Below are 14,820 nucleotides of genomic sequence, written 5' to 3'. Positions count from 1 at the left end.
TACAGCAGTCTATAGATCTTTCTATATATCTACCATCTTTGTACAGCAGTCTATAGATCTTTCTATATATCTACCATCTTTGTACAGCAGTCTATAGATCTTTCTATATATCTACCATCTTTGTACAGCAGTCTATAGATCTTTCTATATATCTACCATCTTTGTACAGCAGTCTATAGATCTTTCTATATATCTACCATCTTTGTACAGCAGTATAAACATCTTTCTATATATCTATCATCTTTGTACAGCAGTCTACAGATCTTTCTATATATCGATCATCTTTGTACAGCAGTCTACAGATCTTTCTATATATCGATCATCTTTGTACAGCAGTCTATAGATCTTTCTATATATCTACCATCTTTGTACAGCAGTCTATAGATCTTTCTATATATCTACCATCTTTGTACAGCAGTATAAACATCTTTCTATATATCTATCATCTTTGTACAGCAGTCTACAGATCTTTCTATATATCGATCATCTTTGTACAGCAGTCTATAGATCTTTCTATATATCTACCATCTTTGTACAGCAGTCTATAGATCTTTCTATATATCTACCATCTTTGTACAGCAGTATAAACATCTTTCTATATATCTACCATCTTTGTACAGCAGTCTATAGATCTTTCTAAATATCTACCATCTTTGTACAGCAGTCTATAGATCTTTCTAAATATCTACCATCTTTGTACAGCAGTCTATATATCTTTCTATATATCTACCATCTTTGTACAGCAGTCTATAGATCTTTCTATATATCTACCATCTTTGTACACCAGTCTAAACATCTTTCGAAACATCGATCATCTTTGTACAGCAGTCTATAGATCTTTCAATATGTCTCTGATCTGTGCAGGCCGTGGCAATAGAGCTCTCTATTCTGCAACGTCCTGTTATTATAGCCGTGTTCTACACAACTTCCTCCTATTATAGTCCTGTAGTTATCGTTCATTAGAGAGGAGGACCTGTTAGGATGGCACCATGGTAGTTATCGTTCATTAGAGAGGAGGACCAGTTAGGATGGCACCATGGTAGTTATCATTCAATAGAGAGGAGGACCAGTTAGGATGGCACCATGGTAGTTATCGTTCATTAGAGAGGAGGACCAGTTAGGATGGCACCATGGTAGTTATCATTCAATAGAGAGGAGGACCAGTTAGGATGGCACCATGGTAGTTATCGTTCATTAGAGAGGAGGACCAGTTAGGATGGCACCATGGTAGTTATCGTTCATTAGAGAGGAGGACCAGTTAGGATGGCACCATGGTAGTTATCATTCATTAGAGAGGAGGACCAGTTAGGATGGCACCATGGTAGTTATCATTCAATAGAGAGGAGGACCAGTTAGGACGGCACCATGGTAGTTATCGTTCATTAGAGAGGAGGACCAGTGTGTTGTTAGGATGGCACCATGGTAGTTATCGTTCAATAGAGAGGAGGACCAGTGTGTTGTGAGGATGGCACCATGGTAGTTATCGTTCATTAGAGAGGTGGACCCAGTGTGCTGTGAGGATGGCACCATGGTAGTTATCGTTCATTAGAGAGGTGGACCCAGTGTGTTGTGAGGATGGCACCATGGTAGTTATCGTTCAATAGAGAGGAGGACCTGTGTGTTGTGAGGATGGCACCATGGTAGTTATTGTTCATTAGAGAGGAGGACCAGTGAGGATGGCACCATGGTAGTTATCGTTCAATAGAGAGGAGGACCAGTTAGGATGGCACCATGGTAGTTATCGTTCATTAGAGAGGAGGACCAGTGTGTTGTTAGGATGGCACCATGGTAGTTATCGTTCATTAGAGAGGAGGACCAGTGTGTTGTTAGGATGGCACCATGGTAGTTATCGTTCATTAGAGAGGAGGACCAGTGTGTTGTGAGGATGGCACCATGGTAGTTATCATTCATTAGAGAGGAGGACCAGTGTGTTGTTAGGATGGCACCATGGTAGTTATCGTTCAATAGAGAGGAGGACCAGTGAGGATGGCACCATGGTAGTTATCGTTCAATAGAGACGAGGACCAGTTAGGATGGCACCATGGTAGTTATCGTTCAATAGAGAGGAGGACCTGTGTGTTGTGAGGATGGCACCATGGTAGTTATCGTTCATTAGAGAGGAGGACCTGTGAGGATGGCACCATGGTAGTTATCGTTCATTAGAGAGGAGGACCAGTGTGTTGTGAGGATGGCACCATGGTAGTTATCGTTCATTAGAGAGGAGGACCTGTTAGGATGGCACCATGGTAGTTATCGTTCATTAGAGAGGAGGACCAGTGTGTTGTTAGGATGGCACCATGGTAGTTATCGTTCATTAGAGAGGAGGACCAGTGTGTTGTGAGGATGGCACCATGGTAGTTATCATTCATTAGAGAGGAGGACCAGTGAGGATGGCACCATGGTAGTTATCGTTCATTAGAGAGGAGGACCAGTGTGTTGTGAGGATGGCACCATGGTAGTTATCGTTCATTAGAGAGGAGGACCAGTGTGTTGTTAGGATGGCACCATGGTAGTTATCATTCATTAGAGAGGAGGACCAGTGTGTTGTGAGGATGGCACCATGGTAGTTATCGTTCAATAGAGAGGAGGACCAGTGAGGATGGCACCATGGTAGTTATCGTTCATTAGAGAGGAGGACCAGTGAGGATGGCACCATGGTAGTTATCATTCATTAGAGAGGAGGACCAGTGTGTTGTTAGGATGGCACCATGGTAGTTATCGTTCAATAGAGAGGAGGACCTGTGAGGATGGCACCATGGTAGTTATCGTTCATTAGAGAGGAGGACCAGTGAGGATGGCACCATGGTAGTTATCGTTCAATAGAGAGGAGGACCAGTGTGCTGTGAGGATGGCACCATGGTAGTTATCGTTCATTAGAGAGGTGGACCAGTGAGGATGGCACCATGGTAGTTATCATTCATTAGAGAGGTGGACCAGTGTGTTGTGAGGATGGCACCATGGTAGTTATCGTTCATTAGAGAGGAGGACCAGTGAGGATGGCACCATGGTAGTTATCGTTCATTAGAGAGGAGGACCAGTTAGGATGGCACCATGGTAGTTATCATTCATTAGAGAGGTGGACCAGTGTGTTGTGAGGATGGCACCATGGTAGTTATCGTTCATTAGAGAGGTGGACCAGTGTGTTGTGAGGATGGCACCATGGTAGTTATCGTTCATTAGAGAGGAGGACCAGTGAGGATGGCACCATGGTAGTTATCATTCATTAGAGAGGTGGACCAGTGTGTTGTGAGGATGGCACCATGGTAGTTATCGTTCATTAGAGAGGTGGACCAGTGTGTTGTGAGGATGGCACCATGGTAGTTATCGTTCATTAGAGAGGAGGACCAGTGAGGATGGCACCATGGTAGTTATCGTTCATTAGAGAGGAGGACCAGTTAGGATGGCACCATGGTAGTTATCGTTCAATAGAGAGAAGGACCTGTGTGTTGTGAGGATGGCACCATGGTAGTTATCGTTCATTAGAGAGGAGGACCAGTTAGGATGGCACCATGGTAGTTATTGTTCAATAGAGAGAAGGACCTGTGTGTTGTGAGGATGGCACCATGGTAGTTATCGTTAGTTGCTTAGCTGCAGCTGCTCTTCTGAATGACTGGCATCACTAGACTGGCAGCGTACTGAAGAGTTAGACTGGCCCACCTAACAGGGCTGTTGGCCACAGAGATTATTTGTCACCATAGAAACTAAATCTTGTCTTCGCCTCTAAAATGGCTTCCCTCATTGGTAGTGCCTCATAGAGGCAGCACGCATGCACACACATACTGTGTGCACACACACTGTGTACACACACACTCACACACACACACACAGACACACACACACACCTCCCCTCTGTTTTTGTGTGTGTGTATACAGTGTGTGTGTGTGTGTATACAGTGTGTGTGTGTGTGTGTGTGTGTGTGTGTGTGTGTGTGTGTGTATACAGTGTGTGTGTGTGTATACAGTGTGTGTGTGTGTATGTGTGTGTGTGTGTGTGTGTGTGTGTGTGTGTGTGTGTGTGTGTGTGTGTGTGTGTGTGTGTGTGTGTGTGTGTGTGTACAGTACCTTGAGGTCAAAGTGTGCTATCTTCCTAGAGTGTAGGTAGTGGACCCCCTCCAGAATCTGTTTGATAAACTGAGTTGCCTCCTCTTCACTCAGAGACTCCTTCTGGGCCAGGAAGTCAAACAGCTCTCCCCCAGACACCCTGCAGCACACACACACACACACACACACACACACACACACACACACACACACACACACACACACACACACACACATACTGAGCATCTCTCCATCATAGTACAGCGGATATTACAGGTGAAAGATAAAACCAGACTGGCTCCCAGGCTAAGACTGTGTTTGTTAGATAAAACCAGACTGGCTCCCAGGCTAAGACTGTGTTTGTTAAATAAAGCCAGACTGGCTCCCAGGCTAAGACTGTGTTTGTTAGAAACAACCAGACTGGCTCCCAGGCTAAGACTGTGTGTGTTAGAAACAACCAGACTGGCTCCCAGGCTAAGACTGTGTGTGTTAGATAAAACCAGACTGGCTCCCAGGCTAAGGCTGTGTTTGTTAGTGTCTTAGGCAGACATTATTTGTTGATGACTTTTCATTGATTATACACGACTACAACATTTCTTAAAATCAGGGGGAATTTCCTCTGGCCTCGTTCTGATTTGTCAGGACCATAAACAGTCTATGGTCTAGGGGCCCGTACCCACAAAGCCTCTCAGAGTAGGAAGGGCTGATCTAGGATCTGTCCATATTGTCTGATTGATAATGATCTAAAGGGCTAAACTGATCCAAAATCAGCCGCTTTTTCTACTCTGAGAGGCTTTTGTGGATACGGGCCCAGAAGTGTACACTACAAAGCAGGATCAACGAGGTAACCAGCTAACTTTTGATAAAACAACCAGAAATAACCACCACAATTTTCAGGTTTATTTAGAACGCTAATCTTAGAGATGTGTTTCTGCTTGTTTTGTCAACTAAATCATTCACATTTCAAGCTTAAACCCCCCCCCCCCCAAAAAAAAAAAAACTGATATAAGTGTTCCTCTCTGGTGTGACTCACAGCTCCAGGACGAGCACCACGTCAGTGAGGTTCTCGTAGACATCGTGGAAGGTGACTATGTTGGCGTGTTGTGTCTGCTGTAGGATGTTGACCTCTCTCTCTATCTCCTCCCTCCTGACCCCGCGTCGGCTGGATCTGCTCTGACGTTTCTTGATAAATTTAGCGGCGAACTCCAGACCTGTGCTCTTCTCCCAGCAACGCTTCACGATGGCAAACTGACCGCTGGAACACGGGGACGAGAGAATGGCACAAAAATGAGGGAGAAAAAAATATTCAGCAACACAATGTACAACATGTGGTCTCTACAGAATCAGATCAGATGAAGGCCAGATGGGATGCTATGTTTAAAACCTACAACATGTGGTCTCTATAGAATCAGATCAGACGAAGGCCAGATGGGATGCTATGTTTAACACCTACAACATGTGGTCTCTACAGAATCAGATCAGACGAAGGCCAGATGGGATGCTATGTTTAAAACCTACAACATGTGGTCTCTACAGAATCAGATCAGACGAAGGCCAGATGGGACGGTATGTTAACACCTACAACATGTGGTCTCTACAGAATCAGATCAGACGAAGGCCAGATGGGATGCTATGTTAAACACCTACAACATGTGGTCTCTACAGAATCAGATCAGACGATGGCCAGATGGGATGCTATGTTTAAAACCTACAACATGTGGTCTCTACAGAATCAGATCAGACGATGGCCAGATGGGATGCTATGTTTAAAACCTACAACATGTGGTCTCTACAGAATCAGATCAGACGAAGGCCAGATGGGACGGTATGTTAACACCTACAACATGTGGTCTCTACAGAATCAGATCAGACGAAGGCCAGATGGGATGCTATGTTAAACACCTACAACATGTGGTCTCTACAGAATCAGATCAGACGAAGGCCAGATGGGATGCTATGTTAAACACCTACAACATGTGGTCTCTACAGAATCAGATCAGACGATGGCCAGATGGGATGCTATGTTAACACCTACAACATGTGGTCTCTACAGAATCAGATCAGGAAGGCCAGATTGGACGGTATGTTAACACCTACAACATGTGGTCTCTACAGAATCAGATCAGACGATGGCCAGATTGGATGCTATGTTTAAAACCTACAACATGTGGTCTCTACAGAATCAGATCAGGAAGGCCAGATTGGACGGTATGTTAACACCTACAACATGTGGTCTCTACAGAATCAGATCAGACGAAGGCCAGATGGGATACTATGTTTAAAACCTACAACATGTGGTCTCTACAGAATCAGATCAGGAAGGCCAGATTGGACGGTATGTTAACACCTACAACATGTGGTCTCTACAGAATCAGATCAGACGAAGAACAGATGGGATGCTATGTTTAAAACCTACAACATGTGGTCTCTACAGAATCAGATCAGACGAAGGCCAGATGGGATGCTATGTTAACACCTATAACATGTGGTCTCTACAGAATCAGATCAGACGAAGGCCAGATGGGATGCTATGTTTAAAACCTACAACATGTGGTCTCTACAGAATCAGATCTTACGATGGCCAGATGGGATGCTATGTTAACACCTATAACATGTGGTCTCTACAGAATCAGATCAGACGAAGGCCAGATGGGATGCTATGTTAACACCTATAACATGTGGTCTCTACAGAATCAGATCAGACGAAGGCCAGATGGGATGCTATGTTTAAAACCTACAACATGTGGTCTCTACAGAATCAGATCTTACGATGGCCAGATGGGATGCTATGTTAACACCTATAACATGTGGTCTCTACAGAATCAGATCAGACGAAGGCCAGATGGGATGCTATGTTAACACCTATAACATGTGGTCTCTACAGAATCAGATCAGACGAAGGCCAGATGGGATGCTATGTTAACACCTATAACATGTGGTCTCTACAGAATCAGATCAGACGAAGGCCAGATGGGATGCTATGTTAACACCTACAACATGTGGTCTCTACAGAATCAGATCAGACGAAGGCCAGATTGGACTGTATGTTAACACCTACAACATGTGGTCTCTACAGAATCAGATCAGACGAAGGCCAGATTGGACGGTATGTTAACACCTACAACATGTGGTCTCTACAGAATCAGATCAGACGAAGAACAGATGGGATGCTATGTTTCAAACCTACAACATGTGGTCTCTACAGAATCAGATCTTACGATGGCCAGATGGGATGCTATGTTAACACCTATAACATGTGGTCTCTACAGAATCAGATCAGACGAAGGCCAGATGGGATGCTATGTTAACACCTACAACATGTGGTCTCTACAGAATCAGATCAGACGAAGGCCAGATTGGACTGTATGTTAACACCTACAACATGTGGTCTCTACAGAATCAGATCAGACGAAGGCCAGATTGGACGGTATGTTAACACCTACAACATGTGGTCTCTACAGAATCAGATCAGACGAAGAACAGATGGGATGCTATGTTTCAAACCTACAACATGTGGTCTCTACAGAATCAGATCTTACGATGGCCAGATGGGATGCTATGTTAACACCTATAACATGTGGTCTCTACAGAATCAGATCAGACGAAGGCCAGATGGGATGCTATGTTAACACCTATAACATGTGGTCTCTACAGAATCAGATCAGACGAAGGCCAGATGGGATGCTATGTTAACACCTATAACATGTGGTCTCTACAGAATCAGATCAGACGAAGGCCAGATGGGATGCTATGTTAACACCTATAACATGTGGTCTCTACAGAATCAGATCAGATGAAGGCCAGATGGGATGCTATGTTTAACACCTACAACATGTGGTCTCTATAGAATCAGATCAGACGAAGGCCAGATGGGATGCTATGTTTAACACCTACAACATGTGGTCTCTACAGAATCAGATCAGACGAAGGCCAGATGGGATGCTATGTTAACACCTACAACATGTGGTCTCTATAGAATCAGATCAGACGAAGGCCAGATGGGATGCTATGTTAACACCTACAACATGTGGTCTCTACAGAATCAGATCAGGAAGGCCAGATTGGACGGTATGTTAACACCTACAACATGTGGTCTCTACAGAATCAGATCAGACGAAGAACAGATGGGATGCTATGTTTAAAACCTACAACATGTGGTCTCTACAGAATCAGATCTTACGATGGCCAGATGGGATGCTATGTTAACACCTATAACATGTGGTCTCTACAGAATCAGATCAGACGAAGGCCAGATGGGATGCTATGTTAACACCTATAACATGTGGTCTCTACAGAATCAGATCAGACGAAGGCCAGATGGGATGCTATGTTTAAAACCTACAACATGTGGTCTCTACAGAATCAGATCTTACGATGGCCAGATGGGATGCTATGTTAACACCTATAACATGTGGTCTCTACAGAATCAGATCAGACGAAGGCCAGATGGGATGCTATGTTAACACCTATAACATGTGGTCTCTACAGAATCAGATCAGACGAAGGCCAGATGGGATGCTATGTTAACACCTACAACATGTGGTCTCTACAGAATCAGATCAGACGAAGGCCAGATTGGACTGTATGTTAACACCTACAACATGTGGTCTCTACAGAATCAGATCAGACGAAGGCCAGATGGGATGCTATGTTAACACCTACAACATGTGGTCTCTACAGAATCAGATCAGACGAAGGCCAGATTGGACTGTATGTTAACACCTACAACATGTGGTCTCTACAGAATCAGATCAGATGAAGGCCAGATTGGACTGTATGTTAACACCTACAACATGTGGTCTCTACAGAATCAGATCAGACGAAGGCCAGATGGGATGCTATGTTTCAAACCTACAACATGTGGTCTCTACAGAATCAGATCAGACGATGGCCAGATGGGATGCTATGTTAACACCTACAACATGTGGTCTCTACAGAATCAGATCAGACGAAGGCCAGATTGGACTGTATGTTATTTCCGTATCAGAAGATATTTTCAAGAGGAGTTTCATGTATTATTACAATATGACATTTCTAATGTCTGTTGCGGTGAAAACACTGTCTCTTTAAATACCGTAAATAACCACGGTGCAGTCAGAAGGTGACGGTATGTGTGAAGGGTTAACTCATTTTGTCCTACAGAATGTTCAGACATTTCTTCCTGCTAGGCTACCGATCTATTCATAGTGTAGTGGCACTGCAGCAGCGTGAGCTGAGCCTGACAACTCTGGGGTTTTAACACCATACACTTTCACAGACAACTAAACACATCGAAAGACCATTCACTGTTGTACACACCTGTGTTCACTGCATACGGTAGCCTATGGTAGCCTATGGTAGCCTATGGTGGCATATGGTAGCCTATGGTAGCCTATGGTGGCATATGGTAGCCTATGGTAGCATATGGTAGCCTATGGTGGTATATGGTAGCCTATGGTAGCCTATGGTAGCATATGGTAGCATATGGTAGCCTATGGTGGCCTATGGTGGCCTATGGTAGCCTATGGTAGCATATGGTAGCCTATGGTGGCCTATGGTAGCCTATGGTAGCATATGGTAGCCTATGGTAGCCTATGGTAGCCTATGGTAGCCTATGGTAGCCTATGGTGGCCTATGGTAGCCTATGGTAGCCTATGGTAGCATATGGTAGCATATGGTAGCCTATGGTGGCCTATGGTAGCCTATGGTAGCATATGGTAGCCTATGGTAGCATATGGTAGCATATGGTAGCCTATGGTGGCCTATGGTGGCCTATGGTAGCCTATGGTAGCATATGGTAGCCTATGGTGGCCTATGGTAGCCTATGGTAGCATATGGTAGCCTATGGTAGCCTATGGTAGCCTATGGTAGCATATGGTAGCCTATGTGTTTTTCCTCTACTGTCAGACAGTGAGGTAAGGTAATACTTCACTTCCTCATTCATAGTGTAGCTGTGTGATTAAACATAGACACACATCTCCAAAGATAGAAGGAAGACATATTTAAACTGTAGCGTGAGGAGTCACTGTCAACAGAACAACGCCATTCACTGTCATGTCAACCCCATTCACTGTCATGACAACAGAACAAACCCATTCACTGTCATGTCAACCCCATTTACTGTCATGACAACAGAACAACCCCATTCACTGTCATGTCAACCCCATTCACTGTCATGTCAACAGAACAACCCCATTCACTGTCATGTCAACCACATTCACTGTCATGACAACAGAACAAACCCATTCACTGTCATGTCAACCCCATTCACTGTCATGACAACAGAACAAACCCATTCACTGTCATGTCAACAGAACAACCCCATTCACTGTCATGTCAACCCCATTCACTGTCATGACAACAGAACAAACCCATTCACTGTCATGTCAACCCCATTCACTGTCATGTCAACAGAACAACCTCATTCACTGTCATGTCAACCCCATTCACTGTCATGTCAACAGAACAACCCCATTCACTGTCATGTCAACAGAACAACCCCATTCACTGTCATGTCAACTGAACAACCTCATTCACTGTCATGTCAACCCCATTCACTGTCATGTCAACAGAACAACCCCATTCACTGTCATGTCAACAGAACAACCCCATTCACTGTCATGTCAACAGAACAACCCCATTCACTGTCATGTCAACAGAACAACCTCATTCACTGTCATGTCAACTGAACAACCTCATTCACTGTCATGTCAACCCCATTCACTGTCATGTCAACAGAACAACCCCATTCACTGTCATGTCAACAGAACAACCCCATTCACTGTCATGTCAACAAAACAACCCCATTCACTGTCATGTCAACCCCATTCACTGTCATGTCAACAGAGCAAACCCATTCACTGTCATGTCAACTCCATTCACTGTCATGTCAACAGAACAACCTCATTCACTGTCATGTCAACCCCATTCACTGCCATGACAACAGAACAAACCCATTCACTGTCATGTCAACAGAACAACCTCATTCACTGTCATGTCAACCCCATTCACTGTCATGTCAACTGAACAACCCCATTCACTGTCATGTCAACCCCATTCACTGTCATGTCAACAGAACAACCTCATTCACTGTCATGTCAACCCCATTCACTGTCATGTCAACAGAACAACCCCATTCACTGTCATGTCAACCCCATTCACTGTCATGTCAACAGAACAACCCCATTCACTGTCATGTCAACAGAACAACCCCATTCACTGTCATGTCAACTGAACAACCTCATTCACTGTCATGTCAACCCCATTCACTGTCATGTCAACAGAACAACCCCATTCACTGTCATGTCAACAGAACAACCCCATTCACTGTCATGTCAACAGAACAACCTCATTCACTGTCATGTCAACTGAACAACCTCATTCACTGTCATGTCAACCCCATTCACTGTCATGTCAACAGAACAACCCCATTCACTGTCATGTCAACAGAACAACCCCATTCACTGTCATGTCAACAAAACAACCCCATTCACTGTCATGTCAACCCCATTCACTGTCATGTCAACAGAACAAACCCATTCACTGTCATGTCAACTCCATTCACTGTCATGTCAACAGAACAACCCCATTCACTGTCATGTCAACAGAACAACCCCATTCACTGTCATGTCAACAGAACAACCCCATTCACTGTCATGTCAACAGAACAACCCCATTCACTGTCATGACAACAGAACAACCCCATTCACTGTCATGTAAACAGAACCACACTCTCACTAGTCTACCTGCCGCCCCTCCACTCTAACCACTAGTCTACCTGCCGCCCCTCCACTCTAACCACTCGTCTACCTGCCGCCCCTCCACTCTAACCACTAGTCTACCTGCCGCCCCTCCACTCCTCCACTCTAACCACTAGTCTACCCTGCCGCCCCTCCACTCTAACTACTAGTCTACCTGCCACCCCTCCACTCTAACTACTAGTCTACCTCCTGCTCCTTCACTCTAACCACTAGTCTACCTGCCGCCCCTCCACTCTAACCACTAGTCTACCCTGCCGCCCCTCCACTCTAACCACTAGTCTACCCTGCCGCCCCTCCACTCTAACCACTAGTCTACCTGCCACCCCTCCACTCTACCCACTAGTCTACCTGCCACCCCTCCACTCTAACCACTAGTCTACCTGCCGCCCCTCCACTCTAACCACTCGTCTACCTGCCGCCCCTCCACTCTAACCACTAGTCTACCTGCCGCCCCTCCACTCCTCCACTCTAACCACTAGTCTACCCTGCCGCCCCTCCGCTCTAACCACTAGTCTACCTGCCACCCCTCCACTCTAACTACTAGTCTACCTCCTGCTCCTTCACTCTAACCACTAGTCTACCTGCCACCCCTCCACTCTACCCACTAGTCTACCTGCCACCCCTCCACTCTAACCACTAGTCTACCTGCCGCCCCTCCACTCTAACCACTCGTCTACCTGCCGCCCCTCCACTCTAACCACTAGTCTACCTGCCGCCCCTTCACTCCTCCACTCTAACCACTAGTCTACCCTGCCACCCCTCCACTCTAACCACTAGTCTACCTGCCACCCCTCCACTCTAACTACTAGTCTACCTCCTGCTCCTTCACTCTAACCACTCGTCTACCTGCAGCCCCTCCACTCTAACCACTCGTCTACCTGCCGCCCCTCCACTCTAACCACTCGTCTACCTGCCGCCCCTCCACTCTAACCACTAGTCTACCTGCCACCCCTCCACTCTACCCACTAGTCTACCTGCCACCCCTCCACTCTAACCACTAGTCTACCTGCCGCCCCTCCACTCTAACCACTCGTCTACCTGCCGCCCCTCCACTCTAACCACTCGTCTACCTGCCGCCCCTCCACTCTAACCACTAGTCTACCTGCCACCCCTCCACTCTACCCACTAGTCTACCTGCCACCCCTCCACTCTAACCACTAGTCTACCTGCCGCCCCTCCACTCTAACCACTCGTCTACCTGCCGCCCGTCCACTCTAACCACTAGTCTACCTGCCGCCCCTCCACTCCTCCACTCTAACCACTAGTCTACCCTGCCGCCCCTCCACTCTAACCACTAGTCTACCTGCCACCCCTCCACTCTAACTACTAGTCTACCTCCTGCTCCTTCACTCTAACCACTCGTCTACCTGCAGCCCCTCCACTCTAACCACTCGTCTACCTGCAGCCCCTCCACTCTAACCACTCGTCTACCTGCCGCCCCTCCACTCTAACCACTAGTCTACCTGCCGCCCCTCCACTCTAACCACTAGTCTACCTGCCGCCCCTCCACTCCTCCACTCTAACCACTAGTCTACCTGCCACCCCTCCACTCTAACTACTAGTCTACCTCCTGCTCCTTCACTCTAACCACTCGTCTACCTGCAGCCCCTCCACTCTAACCACTCGTCTACCTGCCGCCCCTCCACTCTAACCACTAGTCTACCTGCCGCCCCTCCACACTAACCACTAGTCTACCTGCCGCCCCTCCACTCTAACCACCCTGATCGTAATACTGTACCTTCCTAATTCTTCTCCGATGTCGTAGAAATCCTCCACTGTCTGCTGCTTGAACAGGGCCATGCCTGCAGTCATAGACGGGGACGATGCCGTGGTTATGACGTGTAAATATATGGGTTCTCTATTCCGTCCATTATAGAAGTAAACCCTGTGTAAAAGAAGATAATTATGTCTGATAGTTCAGCAGGTGAAGTGCCGTGTTTGCTTGGGAGTTGTACAATAACAAACACGGCGACGTGCAACAACATGGCCAACGTCACAGAATCAGAGAAACATTTAGCCTACATACAACAAAAAAACGTGTCTTCCTTTTAAAATGATCATTACAATATATTAATTATGAGAAGAACGTTGTAATTAAGCAATAAGGAGGTGTGGTATATGGTCTATATACCACGGCTAACGGCTGTTAGATTCGACCAACGCAATAAGAGGTGCCTTGTTGCTGTTATAAACTGGTTACCAACGTAATTAGAGCAGTACAAATAAACGTTTTATCATACCCGTGGTATACGGTCATGGCAGTCAGCCAATCAGCATTCAGGGCTGGAACCACCCAGTTTATAACTAGTGTTATTCCATACTATTACTCCTAGACTGTTGGTCAACTCTTATTAGCAACTTACTGTGTAAAGGGATAAAGATATGTACATGAAGATATATGAATGAGTGATGGTACAGAACGGCATAGGCAAGATACAGTAGATGATATCGAGTACAGTATATACATATGAGATGAGTAATGTAGGGTATGTAAACAAAGTGGCATAGTTTAAAGTGGCTAGTGATATCAAGGGCAATGTGCGACGCAACACCTTAGATGACGCATACCATTACAATAAAGTTAAATAGATAGAAATATAGAGACATTTTAAAAAGATCTTACCATATTGAAATGACCGTCAAAAGCGTGTCCACAAACTTCTTCGTTCACTCTCGTTTCTTTTCAAAGTTTACCGATCACCGTGTAGACGGCATTTCCCCACCGACCACGCGCGCTCTCAGGTTCACACTAAATGTCACTTGTTACCACGCGATAGAGCTACCTTCCCTGAGTCTATTTTCAAAGTTACAAATACACGTCTGTGTGTGTGTGTGTGTGTGTGTGTTCTCTTCCACCGCTTACAACATACAACGACTGGACAAAACATTAAGAACACCTGCTCTTTCCATGACATAGACTGACCAGGTGAATCCAGGTGAAAGATATGATCCCTTATTGATGTCACTTGTTAAATCCACTTCAAATCAGTGTAGATGAAGGGGAGGAGACAGGTTAAAGAAGGATTTTTAAGCCTTGAGA

General features: G+C 45.6%; 1 pseudogene; it reads right to left on the bottom strand.

The window, feature by feature from the left end:
• The window catches only part of LOC116353010 (death-associated protein kinase 3-like), a 36,374-nt pseudogene extending 21,777 nt beyond the window's left edge, over nucleotides 1-14,597 (bottom strand).
• Nucleotides 14,598-14,820: the final 223 nt, after the last annotated feature.

Source organism: Oncorhynchus kisutch, unplaced genomic scaffold (genome assembly GCF_002021735.2).
Source record: "Oncorhynchus kisutch isolate 150728-3 unplaced genomic scaffold, Okis_V2 scaffold3757, whole genome shotgun sequence".
Lineage (NCBI taxonomy): Eukaryota > Metazoa > Chordata > Actinopteri > Salmoniformes > Salmonidae > Oncorhynchus > Oncorhynchus kisutch.
Note: the sequence above shows the minus strand (reverse complement) of the source record. Positions and strands in the feature narration are given on the sequence as shown.